Source organism: Amblyomma maculatum, chromosome 1, assembly GCF_055883805.1.
Source record: "Amblyomma maculatum isolate TAMU_Amacu chromosome 1, ASM5588380v1, whole genome shotgun sequence".
NCBI classification, from domain to species: Eukaryota; Metazoa; Arthropoda; class Arachnida; order Ixodida; family Ixodidae; genus Amblyomma; species Amblyomma maculatum.
The window spans coordinates 95,288,474-95,304,034 of record NC_139344.1 but is presented as its reverse complement, the minus strand read 5'-3'; the positions used below and the strand labels follow the sequence as shown (position 1 = coordinate 95,304,034).

General features: G+C 49.1%; 1 pseudogene; it reads left to right on the top strand.

Moving 5' to 3' along the window:
* Nucleotides 1-6,672: 6,672 nt before the first annotated feature.
* On the top strand, nucleotides 6,673-13,854 carry LOC146203239 (uncharacterized; annotated as a pseudogene).
* Nucleotides 13,855-15,561: the final 1,707 nt, after the last annotated feature.

Genomic DNA, 15,561 nt, shown 5'->3' with positions numbered 1-15,561 from the left:
TAAACGTCGTCAGCCAGGCACTCTGTATACGACTAAGCCACAATATGACACTTTTGTATGGCTTTGTTACAAGCTGGTGTCGCGTGGTAGAGTAGTATCTTACAGGTGTACGCTGATAAGAGTCTGTGCATCCTTCAGACAGGGTTTAACTCTCGACCCTTAGTCGCCAGCCAAGCACGCTAAAAAGCCACAGTGGAACGCTTCTATGGCTTTGACACAAGCAGATATATTATACAGGGTGTCCCAGCTAAATGTAACCTAGGTTCTTTAAAATACGGTAAGCCCTGGCCCCAGTGAAACCAACTAGAAGCATATTGACAGTCTCCTATCCTAACCTGCAATATCTTTTTCTTGCGCTAAAGTTAATTAGTAAAGTCAAACTAGCTTGAAAAAAAAATGTCAGTGCAAAAAACTGCGGATCGCTGATTGAACTACAGTGCATGTGCAGGCTAAATAGATCTTCAGGTGGTGTAGCGCAACGACCCGAGGCCTAGAGCAAAGCATGGGTCAAACACAGCGCTAGTCTAGGTCTCGTGCCGTTGCGCTGCACCTCCTAAAGCAATGTCTGACCAACTAGACCTCTAGTTCATGTAAGGCTAAAGCGTTTTTATGCCCGACAATTGCAGAATATTTTGGTCTGAAAGTGAGCGTCGCGTATACTGTGTAGAAGTTGCTGACAAATTTCACATGGTGTGGGCATGTCAAAAGAACCCCGACCCCACCCGAGTGAACAGGTAGGTAATCCTGCTCAATTCTGGAATAGTAATTGAGCGCGAGTGGCAGCTATGACTGGCTATGTTCCTGACTGGGGTTGTCACCTAGCCTAGCGGGGCATTGAGCCCCGCCTTCTCGAACTTGTATCAATAAAGTTTATCCTCACCTACCTGCCTTGCAAAACAGTGAGTTGCGTTGTTTCCATCAAGCTACGATTTACGTAGCTTATTGAACTTTTAAAAAGAAAAAAAGTCACGTGACCAGTTACTATCTTAAATCACTCGCTCAGTGCGCACGCAAGGCTTCGTCGGAGAGAGCACTGCAGTGGGACGCGTTTCGGGACTTAATCATGAGGCCGAAAACTGCGTGGCTCCGCTGTCACGAGCAAAAAGGGCCAGTCAACCCGTGAATTACGTGTGTCGGTGTGTGATTGAAGAATAAGTTCAAGAAAAACTCTTTCTTTTACAAACAATTTAATATTTATAGATAGCAGTCCCAAATTACACTGCATAAAAATAGAAATCAATAAAACGCCACAACACGATAGTGATAAAACACGATGACAAGAGGAAAACCCGACAAGGAACAAAACAGCGTAAAAAAATCTAAGTCAGATCAAGATTTAAACAATTAACCAACGATCCTCGCGGCTTTCTTGTTAGATGAGACGTTGAAGTCGCTGAGTTGATCAGTAGCGGTGGCCGTACAGATGAGGAGAACGATGAGTTGATCGCGGGAGTCGGTGAAAAACAAGACGCTTTCCCAGAGCGCACTGCCGCGGGCGTGCTGCGGTCTGCCTTTTTATACTCTCAGCTGTTATCGCTGCAGCCCATCATCAAGGATGCGCGTTTGCCCGGTCGCTGCTCCGAAACGTGATGTCGAAGCATGCTCGGAGCAGCGGGGAGATCCCGTATCTCCCGCCCTATATGTGAGGCAGCTTGTGATAAGGTTATAATTGCAGAAGTAGTTATGAAGCCGAGTAGCAAAGTGTATGTTCGCGTTTATTTTTCGCTTGCCGTGCGGCGACTACCGCAACTCCCTTCAGTGCGGAATCACCCTAGAAAACCGCTGTCGCGTCACCCTTTAGGCGGAACGGAAGTGCACGTACACATCGATCTCAGAAAAGTATAAGTGACCAATGTTGTAGAGTATGCTTTCGCATTGGTATGAGATAATAAATGAATGAAAGGTGCTGTAGTGGTGCCCTCCTGATGATTTTCGAGCTGTGTTCTTCAACGTGGACTTACATTGCACAGTTCTTGGGCGTCATTTTGCATTTCGCAGCCCGGAGGTGAAGCACTTGCAGCGGTGTGCCGTCCGCCGGTCTACTAGCAACGAACCGCTGGGATAGGCGTTCGACCTGACCTGCTTCGCCTCGGTGGGCGGTGCTTTGGAACTAGGCAAGTCTATCATAACATGTGTAATCCAGTTAATGGCTTATTCTGAATGCAATAGTTCATTTAGACTGAGCTACAGTTGGTTTCCGCAACACCTTCGGCAATGAAGCGAATGCATCACCATCTGGTTCCCACTGGACCACCTGTCTTTTGCCGACCACGCGGTCTCGCCCCGGACAAGCTCAAGATCGTTCGTGCTTAATTCGAGCACTTGCTGGTGCTGGGAATCATTCGAGCGTCTTGTAGAGGTTGGGCCTCTGCACTTCACATGGTATACCAAGAAAGCCGGCGGCCATGTGGTGACTACTGCTCTCAACGCCTACGCCATACCTTATCGCTGTCCACTTCCCCATTTACAGGACTTCACCGCAGCTCTTTATGACATGACCATCTTCTCAAAGATCGATCTCTTACGTGCTTACTACCGTCACTTCCTGCATAGCCTGTGTTTCCCCATTACGAACTGAAAGCCCGTCCACGACCTGCATTTGGTGCACCTCTGGGATTGTTGATATTCCATCTACAGGGCTCGCTGCATCCACGACGAAGGCTACTTCTCTTGAGTAGCACTCGTTCTTGCTACTCGCCACTGGTCTAGCACGATGATGCACCGGGTGCATGATTTTTGGAAGCGGAAGCGTAAAGAATTTACTCTTCTACTATTTAGGTACATCTTGCCTGCCAGCCGCTTGTTGCGGAAAGCAAAATATTCCAAGACCCTGCGGCCTATCTTGGTTGTGGCCAGTTGCATTACCTGACTTGAGTGATGCGCGCTAATCTATTCTTCAGCCGTATTGTGTCCCCCTAGTTGTAGCAGACGCTCCGTAGGTGCTTTCATAGGTTGCCCGAGTGCCTTTTTATAAGCCATTCGAATGATAACCTCCCGGTGGTCTAGATCGATCTTCTTCATACGAAGGTACGGGGCCACGCACACTATGCAGCAGATGATAAAGGCCTGTATTAGCCTGGGGGTATCCTCTTGCATACCATTTTTCTTGGTTGCAGTCTGAGATATCATAAGGATGACTTGCTCGCACACCATTCGGAGCTTCGTGATTGCTACTGCTTTCATGCCCTAGTTAATAAGTAGCCCCAAAACCCGTGTCGTCTCCACCTCGGGAATAAGTGTGTCGTGGACAGAGATTTCCAGCTATCTCGTATACCCCTTCTCGCGCAGGACGAGGAGCTCCGACATGTCCGCGGAACGGCACAGTCCGCATCTTCTGCGTACCTTTGAACTGCAGTGGCAGATTATTGGAGGGCCTCCTCCATCTGTCCCAAGTTGCCCTCTGTTGCCCAAATGGTTTTGTCATCCGCGTAAAAGGCATGGGGAATTCTCCTTATGGCATTAATTAGTTCCGTCAGGTGCATGAGGGCAACACTGAAGAGCTCCCTTGGCATCCACCTGTGGCCTTGGGCATTGGCTTGAATCTTGTGTCGCCAGTCTTGATGTGCGCTTGCCCATCTTGCAAGGAAGCCTTGATGTAATTCAATTTACTCTTTCTGCAATGAGTACTCTGTAGATTTTCCACAATCTTGGAGTGTTTCACGTTGTCGAAAGCCCGATTCAGCGCCAGTATGGTCTTACGATGCGTTTGCACAGGGGACCGATAACCTCCATCCTAGCTGCATGAAGGAAAGAAGCCAACAGTTTGCGAGGCCGAGGAAAGCATTAGGGATTGTACTGTTTTTTTTTTTTTATTTATTTCGATAGCAATACTGCGCCAGGTTTCGAGCCTTCGCGTATCCCTGGCGGATGCCACTCTTGACCTTGAACAGCCGAGGAGGAGTAGGAGCAGCAGCAGTAACTCGTCCTGTGTTGCAAGTGTGCCCCGATTCCGAACAACGTGTAAGACATATTTTCGTCTTCTATATATGTCGAAAGCCGCATTGGAGCCTCGTGGGATGCTGGGGATCAGTAATAATTGATGCTAAGTCCTAAATGGCCGACGCGAGTTTTCTGCCGTTAACCCCGCACAGACGCTATACGCGTTAAAATCCCCCACTATGATGGGGAGTGCAATGTTTGCCAATTGCGCCGCCTTTTGGAAAATTCCATCGAATGATGCACCCCTGTTCTTCGGTCGATTATATGCGCACTTCTGCTAGTGCATACATTCGGTAATAGCTGAATAAATGGGCAATCCTTATGCACCAGAATGCAAGTGGATGAGCTGTTTTCAATGCGCGTTGTATGGTATTAGCTCATCCTCTATATTCACGTTCTACAGTACAAACTTGTCTAGTAATTTATCTAACAAATCTATGTATTGTTGCAGCGAATCCTTTTTCCTCCTAAACCCCCTGCTGTTATCTGCAGTCTGCACTTAGGAGGGCGGGTCATGCTGAACACTAAAGGAAATCGCGCTTGGTGCATCCTCTCCGGTGTCGGGAAAATCGTCAGCTCTAAGCAGCTTATTACCCATCCGGCCAGTTATTTTGGAGCCTACGCCCGAGTGGCACTTCGCAAGCTCCTGAAGTTTACGATCAATTTTGATTTCGGAGGCTTGCAGTTTAATGAAACGGGGCTCCAAGATCCCCTGTAAGACCAGTCCTACCACGGCCTGACTTTTTTTTTTTTTCAACAATAGAGGGTATAGTTCCCCAGAGGCTGGCCTGTATATTCTGCGTTATACGAGTTTCCACACACGGAAGGTCCTTCAGGAAACATCGCTCCACAACACCTCAATCCCGGCTTCTGTCTCTGTGGCACTGCCCGCTTATCGGTCTCCGTCGCCACTACGTGGTTTCTTCCTCCTTTTTCGTATCCTGAGGGACAAGAGTTATTGCCTGCGCAGTAGGCGGGAGAGGAGCATTCTCCTTCATTGCAGATTCGCCAGGCGTTTATAGCATGCTTTATTCCGCTGACGATGTGCCCTCAGTTCCTGACTTTTATGCTTCGCCAGTTCCTGTTTTAATCTGCTATTTTATTCCTGAAGTCAATGTGGGAACAGTGGAAACAGCGAATGTGGGAGGCGGGGAAGCGGCAACCCCTGCCCAGCTCATCTTGCAGCCCGCGATCTCCTCCGACCCACATTTCCCAGATTTTTTGTCAGCTGGACGACTGCTTCCTTCGGCCCCTGCCGGGAGGCTTCCATTTCGGGACCCGGCGATGAGTTCGCCACCCGCTTTCTCCGCGATTGCGGTTCAGGCCCCGAATTCCTCCGGTCCGATCTGGCTTGGCAATGGCTGCTGAATATCTCTCCGCCAGGCTTCCACCCGGCTTCGGCACCATCCCTGTATTTCAAGGCGCAGTCCGCGGAGTACGTGAAAGGAGCCCCCCCACAGACTAAAGGCATGAGGGGGATATTCTGAAGACAGCCATCCAACCCCCTTCGGTCTCCTCGAATTCCTGCCGATGTCATTCGGACTACGAAATGCTATGCAGACATTCAACGTTTTATAGACACCGTCCTTCTAGTTAGTCTTTCCTTTTCGCCTATGTTGACGACCTTCTTGTGCCCAGCCAAGAAGGTATGTGGCATGTGCACAGACATGTGCAATTGGCGAGCACATGCACCACTTGTGTCAGTTGTTCACTCGTCTAACTGACCATGGCATCGTTGTCACTGGTGCTAAGAGTGAATTCGGTGCACCTTCTCTCCGTTTCCTTGGTCACCGTGTGAACTCAAGTGGCATTAACCGATTCCAATAGCAATGAAGCTGCAATTAGTGACAATTACAATGATAAAAGCAGCAATGATACTGACGGTGCATTTAGTTGATAATGATAATGAGAGCAAACGTGATGCACCGTGTGCACCAGCAACGCTTAGGCTTTCTCGTTTCTGCAGCGTAGATTCCACAGTGCTCTCGGAATTTTCAACTCGGGGTCCGAGTACTGCTGTTGTGCGGAACTTGGCTCTTAGCGATACCAAGAAGGCGTTGTCGTCTTCTTTTGGAGGCGCATCGACAAGAGCGCGGGACAAGCAGTCTGCATCGGAATGTTTGCGACCGGACTTGTAGATCACTGTGACGGCGGATTCTTAGAGACGTAAGCTCCATCGAGCAAGGCGGCCGGAGGGGTCTTTCAAATTAGCGAGCCAGCAGAGCGCATGATGACCGCTTACTATCTTGTATGGTCGACCGTAAAGGTATGAACAGAACTTCGACGTGGCCCAGATGATCGTGAGGCACTCGTCGGTTGTCGAGTAGTTGGTTTCGGCTTTTCAGAGGGACCTTCTGGCGTAACTAATAACTTTTTTTCAATTCCGAAACTCCTCGGAACAAGGACGGCGCCTAAGCCCACACTGCTCGCGTCGTTGTGAATTTTAGTCTCGGCGTTTTCATCAAAGTGGCCTAGGATAGGAGGGGACAGTAGGCGGCGCTTAAGTTCATGGCATGTTTCTGCTTGCAGTTGTTCCCATTTAAATGGCACGTCAGCCTTTGTAAACTGCGTCAAGGACTTGGCGATGCGCGAAAAGTTTGAAATTAGCAAATCGCCAGTAGTATGTGCACAGTCCAAAGAATTGGCGCACTAATTGTTTTGTCCACTGACTGTGGAAACTGCGCGATCGTAGCTGCTTTGTTTGGGTCTGGGCGAACTCTGTCCTTGCTTACAATGTGGTCCAAGAACAACAGCTCCTCGTAAGTGAAGTAGAACTCTGCTTTCAACGTTATAGCCCTGACGACTTGAATGCTTGGAACACTGTACTAAGACTGCAGGTGGCGTTCAAATGTAGAAGCGAGACAAAGAAGTCGCCTAAGTACACCAGACAAGTATTCCACTTCAAGACAGTCAGTATGGTATCCATTACTCACTAGAAGGTCGCTGGAGCGCAGACAAAGAAGTCGCCTAAGTACACCAGACAAGTATTCCACTTCAAGCCAGCCAGTACGGTATCCATTACTCACTAGAAGGTCGCTGGAGCGGAGCAGAGACCAAAAGGCAGTACCTTGAACTCGAAGAGGTCGTCTGGTGTGATGAACGTTGTCTTCTCGCAATCTCTTTCGTCGACCTCAATTTGCCTGTAGCCGCTCTTCAAGTACACCGATGAGAAGTACCTTGTATTTCAGAGCCAGTCCAGTATGTCGTCGATGTGAGGTAGAGGGTAAACATCTTTCTTCGTTATGCTGTTCAAGCGGCGGTAATTGACGGAGAAATGAAGTATCCCCTCTTTCTTCACCAGAACGACTGGTGCCGCCCAGGAGCTCTTTGATGGCTGGGTGACGTCGTCAGAAAGCATTTCATCGACTTGGTTGTGGATTGCTTAGCGTTCTCGCGGCGATACGCGGTATGGGCTTTGGCCCAGAAGTCCAGAAGTTGGTCGCGTGTTCGTCCGTTAAAATGCAGCGCATGGCAAGTGGTGTTCGCCGCACCTCCGATGCTACTGTAGCTTCGAAGACGACTGCGAAACTGGTCTTTTCTGCTATGAGGCAGTGCAGAGTTGATGTCAAATGTAGTCTGACGAATTTGGCCGGCGCATCTTCCAGGGGTTGGTCGGGTAGGGCGAATACATCTCGAATGTCCGTTAATTAGTCGAGAAAAGCGATCGTCGTGCCCTTGTTCAGATGCCGGTATTCTTATGTGAAGTTCATTACCAGTACCTGAGCTTCTCTCCGGAAATTGGCGATGCCTCTTGTGATGTCGAGACCTCGTTCCACGAGCAACTGGGTGTTTCCTTCGACGACGCCTTCGGCAGTTTCGATGTCTGCGCTACCAACACAGACTACGACGCTTGATCGGGGCGGCGGTCAATTCTCCGTCGAGGTAGGGACAAATTGCGTCGAAGTCGTCGTAGTAGATGTGATGTTGTCCATCGAAAGTTTGATGAGCTTTTATCGAAGATCAGCAATCGCCTTCTGTTCACTGAGAAAATCCGTGCTCAAAATCACGTATCGAGAGCAGTTCTGTAATACCATGAAGCAAGTAGTAAGTGCGGCCATTTGCTGTCACTCTCGCGGTGCATTGAACGGAAGAAGCAATGACATTACCACCAGTGGTGCGGATTAGCGGGCCATCCCAAGTGGCTGTCACTTTCTTGAGCTGGGCGGTGAACGTTCCACTGATGACAAAATAGTCAGCTGCGGTGTCCACTAAGAAAGTAACCGTGAAACCGTCGATAGCCGCTTCAAGGTCACTTGTTCGTGTCCTTGCATTACGTGTTTGCCTTGGTGTCCGATCTCGGCTCCATCCTGTACTCTGGTAGCAGCCGGGACACACCGTTGTCACTTCGTTGGGTGGCGGCGTCGGATTCAACTCCGGTCGGTTGGTCGTCGATAACGTCGTGTGGAGCGGCGGTGCGCAATGGCTGTGTTGTCATCGGCGGATGATCTTCGTCTTTTCGCAGTTGAGCAACCTCACCTCCAAAGTTCTTCAGTTTCCCGTAGCTTCAGTCGCACATAGCTTCGGCCCAGCAACGCAAAGCGGGCCCCGAACGGCGATGGGGAGCGAGACAGACGGGTTGACTATGTGTGCTCCGCGTCAATTTACTATGGTCTCTCGACAGGAGGGGGTCGTGGGGCGTCGATGGCGAAACCTGTGTAAGGACGGTGACGGAGAATGTGCCCAGCTTCACCACATAGGAAGCAGAGTGGTCGGACGTCCTCCAGGCGTTGCATTTCCTGGGGCTTGAAGGTCATTCGTAGACTTGGCGGGTGGAGGCCAAGGGGCGGCTTTCAGGAACAGGACTGTAGCGGCGAGGGCTTGGAAGGTCACGTCGGAGTGCAGGACGATGTAATGTAGCAGTATAGTTCATCGCTGCTGCCTCTTGCGCTGGAGCTGTCGGAGCCATAGCTTGAGGAACGCCCAGTGCCTGCTGGACATTTTCACGGACGACGTCCGCGAGCGTGACCACCTGAGGCTGTTGGGATGAAGGCAGCAACCGGCGGAGTTCCTCTAGGATGATCACTCGGATGATATCCCGTAGGTTGTCTTTGCCTAGAGACATTTCACCGGTGTGGAGGGGTAAGATGTCAGATGGGCAGTTGCAATGACGTGCTCGGGAATCAAGGGTCCTCTCCGTAAAGGAGGCTTTCTAAATGAACTCTGCAGTGGTTTTAGGGGGCTCTTGATAAGGCCGGAAAAATTTCTCTTTGACGCGTCGCATTAGCAACTGCACGTTCATTTCTTGAGGCATGTCGGGATACGCGCGACGAAAAAGGCGCTTCATTTCTTCTACGTAAGCGAGGACTGGCTTAATAGGGAGCTGTGCCTTAGACTGAAGAATCAGTTCAGTTCTTACCATTCTTCACGACGCCGACAAATACCTTTAGTAGCTCCTTTCTGTATCCCTCCCACGTCGTTAGGGAGGACTCATGGTTTCATAACACGTTCGGGTGGCCCCATCCAGTGTGAAGAAAACTGTTTCGTAGCTTCGAGGTATCGTCCCAACTGTTGAATGCAGCAACCCATTCGTATTGATCCAGCCAGTCCTCTGGAGCTTCTCTGTGCTCCATTGAACACTGACGGCTGTCGGGGCTGCTGGAAGATCAGCGGAACCTTAGTTCAGGGTCATTGCCTTTGTTGAGGCATCGTTCAGGGGTCGAGTGCGGTCCCACAGTAACCCGTGTTCAGGTGGTAGCTCTCGGAGTCGCCGGCTGGTCCGGTGCCCTGTAGGCTGCTCCTCCAGGGTGACAGAACAAGGTTGTTGTCTCGGCTTGTAGGGGACTTACGGAACACAACGGGCAGCACCCCCACCAGGTGTGTTGCTGACGGTACCGGAACCAGCAAACGAAAATTCCGGCGTCGAATTGAATGCACTCTTTTTTTGGGCCGACTTGCACCCGCAAAAGCACTAAGCGAATTGGTAACAGCGATAGATTTTAGATTTAGATTTTAGATTTATTTCAATCAATTACAACAAAACCAACACAAGCAACATTGCAACAAGCATCTGTGTCCCTAGCTCGCAGGTTTGTTGGGATCCATGCACATACTGTTCCAAAAAAATTAACTAGCAGACAGCACAGACATTTGGTAAAATTTCAAAAGACTAAAAGAGTCACAACCTATCATAATAGTACGACTTCAGCAGTGCAGATAAGTTGTTATTTTGCTTTACTTCTATTGAGATTTCATTCCATATTCTAGTCCCTACAGACAGAAGAGTTCTTTTGCCATGCACGTTTTGCTAATTGGAATTAGAAAATTGTCTTTCGATGCGCTTGGTGATCTGTATTGTGAGGAGACAAAGTAAGATGAGGGTAAAGGATAGTTGCTGGTGATCGAAAGGTGCACCATTATCGCAGTTTTATGCTGAATTATTAGATGAAGGGGAGCAAGCGTGCTCGGTGGTCGTCGATTCATGAATGCTCGTTGCTTTCGTCAGTGATAAGTCGGCGCGGAAACATATGTTAAATCAGCCACGAGATACTGGAAAAGTCCGGAATAATACGGTTTCCAGCGATCATTGCAGATTAATCTCAGCGCGTCTCGCGATAAAAAGTGATAAAAAGGCGTTTCACGATAACAAGCATGAACAAGCAAAGAGCACAAACTCGGTCCGTGCGCCGCAATCATAGTGGTAAGACCGCATGCCGGCGGCTGTTGAAGAACAAGAAAAACAGATTTGAATGGTTTGCCACAATATAAGGCTCTCGTATTTGATCGTTAAAGGCGGAACTCAGTGTACCCCTCTCGGAGATGTCCATGCAGGCTTTGCCGATTATCTATGTTGAAGGCCAGAGCTCTGTGTGAGCCATGCAGCTTCTCCTCTCACTGCTCATGGCTGAGTTCCTGAGAGTTATAGTTTCTCGAGGCAGTTCCAAACCATGTGGAGGATGCTATAAATGCTCTGCAGGCCGGACATGCATTCGTGGGGTATTGCGCGGGCAAGAGCAGTTTGCGGTAGAGGTTTGGGAAAGTGTGTGCTGAAGATGGCGCTATAGGCAGTGTTCGTTGATGAGTTTGTGAGGGGGAAATGTGCTCAAGTGGCATCTAGTGTAATTTGATTTAATTGCAAAACTTTTATTTCGTAAAAAGGCATAATGCAGATGATCCGTGCTAGGTGGCTATCAGTTTACGGCTCACGGCAACCTGAGTAGCCGACTCAATGACCCGGGTTTGAACTCCTAGGTCTGAGCTGACCAAAGCAGGCTTCCATTACTTGAGAGTAGGAGCTTGTATTAGAGATTCCGGGGGCGGCTCCTCTTTACAATTCCACAATATGTTATCATAAGTGCCTGTTTCACCACATAGTGTACATTTCGGGTCATAATCACCGGGATAGAAGTTTAACAACAGGTCATAAAGGATCGCGTCTGGAGTCGCCTCCAGGTGGTCTCCTGCTCTTTATCTAAGGCTTTGTCTGGAGGCGGGAATATTCTCCTTTAAAATTATTAGTAATGTCGTGAAATGATGCTAGGCCGTCCTTGGAGAAACTCAGTAACTACCACGCCCCCAGCTCGGCTGACGAATCTTCGAGCTTTGATGCGTCGCTTTGTTACCAGGGTTCCCCGAGTGAGCTGGGACCCATATCAATTCAGTAATTCTAAGTGCTTGGTTCAACCCAACGTGCTCATGCTGCATGAGAAATTATGCCCCTCGTATAATTGCGCATGGTGAATTTAGAGTCACTGAGTATAGTAGCCCTATTGCAAAACCCTTTATGTGATTTTAATAAGTCATGTATGAAATAATACGGGAGTATGCAAGAGCCGATATGGGGCATAAAGGACCCATAAGGAAGCTTGCAGGACTAGCAGGAGGATGCACAGGATATGCATATAAGTCCTGTTTCTTCTTTACAGGCTCCTTTAACTCCTGTATATCGCATGTGGGTATATATTGGGAGTTATCGGAGTTGCGAATAGGTCCTGTGTACCATGATACAGGAGTTGGATGTGTTCCTACATCAGGATTTGTTTATGCAAGGTTGCAAAGACAAAGTTTGATATATCATGCGGTGTCCCAGCTAAATTGGACCAAGATTTAAAAACAACAAAGCGTTTTTCAAATTTGAAGTGAACATCATTGAAAATTTAATTTGGAATTATCGATCTCTGTATGTGCTCCCGTGAGCGTATGCGGTAATTAATTACAATCAACAATCGCTGCACGCCTTCCGCCCTTAAGTCGCACGTTCATGTCTGCAACTTATGACGAGTCTTCAAGCTAAAGTGCAATGAATAAATTGCCTTTCCACAGGAACATAGCAAGGTTTCTCGAGCATAACTCAAAATACGTCGCCGCCCGGCGAACTATTCATCGATAGCTGCATATCAACAGCGATGTTTTTTAAAGGGTTTGCATATGCAAAAGGCGTGATGGGAAGTGAAATACTGCTGCCGCTGCTTCACTGTCAGCATGTGAAGCTAAAAAATGAACTATGAGATGCGGCGCCGTACGAGATATCTCTGTAATAGAAAGAAAAATGCGCTCTAACACGACGAAAAATAGCCAGCACATAACATATTCGGATATTCTGAGATGTACGTGCAAAAAACTGATACGTTTGAATGATGGGTATTGGATACATCCCTGGTGATAGAAAAAAAAAAAGGTTCATCGTATTTACAGGGCAATCTTCGAAGGACGACCACACTCGAGCAAAATATACTAAGTGCGAAACGGCAAAGTTGCGCTGGTAGCGCTAGAAAAGGACGAATATAACCACAGCAACCATCGGTCACCTAGGTGTAGTGAGGTCGTGCGGAACGGCCACGTATTAACTGGAAACAGCGCATCGGCCGTTGGCCGAGGTTTTGAATCTTCTGATGGCATTGTGGACACCTACAAGGTTGTTCTGCAACGTCTGCCGTCCGGCAATGCAGTGCTCAACATTGTATTTTTGCATGGTGACTTAAACGGTCGTCCATATCGAGCGCCTGACTTCAGGGATGCACTTGCCCATGTCATGGACCTTCGGGATATCGTCTGCATTGGACAATATCAAATGAGCCATGTTTGGATTGTTACTTGTGAGAATAGCGTTTCAAAACAGAAACTGGTGAACTTGGCGGAGCTATGCGTAAGAGGACTGAAATGCATGATATTTGATCTGGAAACAATAAATATTAAATTGAAGCTGCTTTGACTCCCGCTTCACATGAAACGTCGCCGGATTGTAGAAGCTTTGGAGCCATATGGCTCTGTTCAGTCCGTGGAGCGTGAAAAGTGGCGCTGCCCAGGGATGGAACATATAGAGACAGCAAACCGGGAATTGTCTACCACGCTGAAAGATGGTGTTTCATCTTCCAGCATTTGTCACACCGTGAGTGTGTTTGGAATTCAGGCTATAGCCATCATTCTTGGCAGGCCTCCGCTGTGTCTTCGGTGCAGCAGTTTTGGACACGTCCGGCGGCAGTGTCGTACGCCTCGATGCACCAATTCTATTTTTTTGGTCACACAATGGACGCCTGTGTCATGACGTATGCCGATAGGTTACGTAAAGGCTCCTGGTCCAAAGAAGATGAAGTAGTATCAGAGCACATCATGGACATTTCGGATGTTGTGGATGCTTCTGGAGAGCTCAACACTGCGGTCCCACATGAAGCAGTGGACATTAATAATTCAGAGGACATCAAGCCGCCACCTAGTGGACCTCCTGACCCCAAGCCTCCGGGCTCTGGCCAGCTTGACTATGGTGCATCTGACCTTGAGCTGGTTAAAAAGCTGAGTTCTGCCGCAGAAGCATCCCGAAATCTGCCAATAGGGGCTGCTGAGGAGCCAGCGGATGCGCGTCAAGGCTGCTCCATCTATGGTGTGTCGCTAGAGTGTAGTGCGCCGCGTCTGCAGTCAACGACCGGCGTCTGCAAAGAGCTTCTGACTGACCTTCGAGCTGCGAGTGATTTAATGCTCTAAATCATGGGTGGAAGGTGCCGGAAAAATCGCACGGCGTTACGTGGAGAGAGGTCGAGAGCGATGCTGTCGGGCGGCGCGCCCCAAAGCGGGCGAGAATATGAGTCGATGCTGCTGTCCTGCCTGAGAGTGGTCGACAGCAGTGCGATGCTGTCGAGCGGCTCACCAGTGGTGAGGCGAGAGCAGGGTTTGGATTTGCTGCCCTTGCTGGCGGAGCCGAAGAAGGAGCGCAGCACCGGGCTGCCTGATGTATCGGCGGTCGAGTCCACAGCCGCGCTGTGACCCCTGATAATAAGTGACCGCTGCCGGATACGGACCTAAGGGACCAGCCCCACCACGCCTACTGCCTTCCCTCCTGTCACAAACTGCCTCAAATATATAGCAGAAGTTACGGGATCTCCCCGCTCCTCCGAGCATGCTTCGACATGACTCTCCGGGGCAACGACCGGCCAGCGCGCGTCCTTGATGATGGGCCGCAGCGCAACCAGTCGAGGGTATAAAAAAGCAGCCTGCAGCACGCCTGCGGCAGTGCGATCTGGGAAGATGCAGTCTCTCGGCCCACTCTCGCGGCCACTCGCTCGAAGGTGTTATTTTTTTTCCACCGAGCCCGTGATCAACTCATCGTTTCTTCCTCTTCTTGTACGGCCGTCGCTAGCGATCAACTCTGCGACTTCGTTGCCTCATCGAACAAGAAAGCCGTGAGAATTTCTTTTTTGCCACAGGCTGTCGGTTAATTGAATATTGGTTTCGCCCTTGCTTAAACCTTTGATCTGGCTTAGTATTTTACGCTGGGTTTGTTGCGTAACTCTTGCCCATACTTACTATATCTGAAATACTTGCTTTGTTATCTTTATATTCTTCTTTTATAGAAGTGTTTGTTCATTGTCGGTTTTCCTTCTTCAATTTACCGAGCCGTCTTTTATCACTATCGTGTCATGGCGTTTCTTTCTTGTGTTTGATTTTACGCAGTGTAATTTGGACTACTAGCTATAAATATCCAATTGTTGTCAAAAAAGGGCTAATTGAACTTATTCCCCAATCACACACCGAGACACGTACTTCACGGGTTGACCGGCCTAACTTTAATTATGTCCAAACCTCATAGAGGTGCGACAGGTAACCGTAGAGGGGATCCCGCGCCTCTGTTGGCCGTAAAGGCAGGGGTTTGTGACGTAATTGGCGTCCACGAACAGAACTGGTGGATCAAGCAAGTGCCGGTGAGAGAGAGAGGAGTACGTGCAATTTTTTTAGTGTTGTGTCCGAGCACTGCATAGCGCAAATTCCCACCTAAGATGGCCGAATCAGAGTCAGAATGGCTTGTTGAGTATGGCCGAACTTTTGGCTCTGAGGGTCAAGAGCTGTTCAAATGGGTAGGCCAGGAGCGAGCTCGTAGCAGAGAAGTACGCAATTAGGAACGTGCGCGGCGGCAAGAGGAGGCAGAATTAGAGTCGCAGAAGGCCTGAGAATAGTCTAAACTCCGGAAGGTGGAGATGGAGAAAGAAAAGAAGTTACGGATGGTGGAGATGAGAGAAAGAAAAAAAAATTACTGATGCTCCGACGAGACCTCTCGAATAGCTCGGCAACTGAGGCTAATAGCACCGGACAGATAAGGTCAGAAACGGGGGAAGGGTAATGCGGTCGGGTTCAGGAGTAGAGCTTCACCGCAGCAGGGTCAGGCGACGACGAGACTTAGGGTCCGAAGACAGCCAG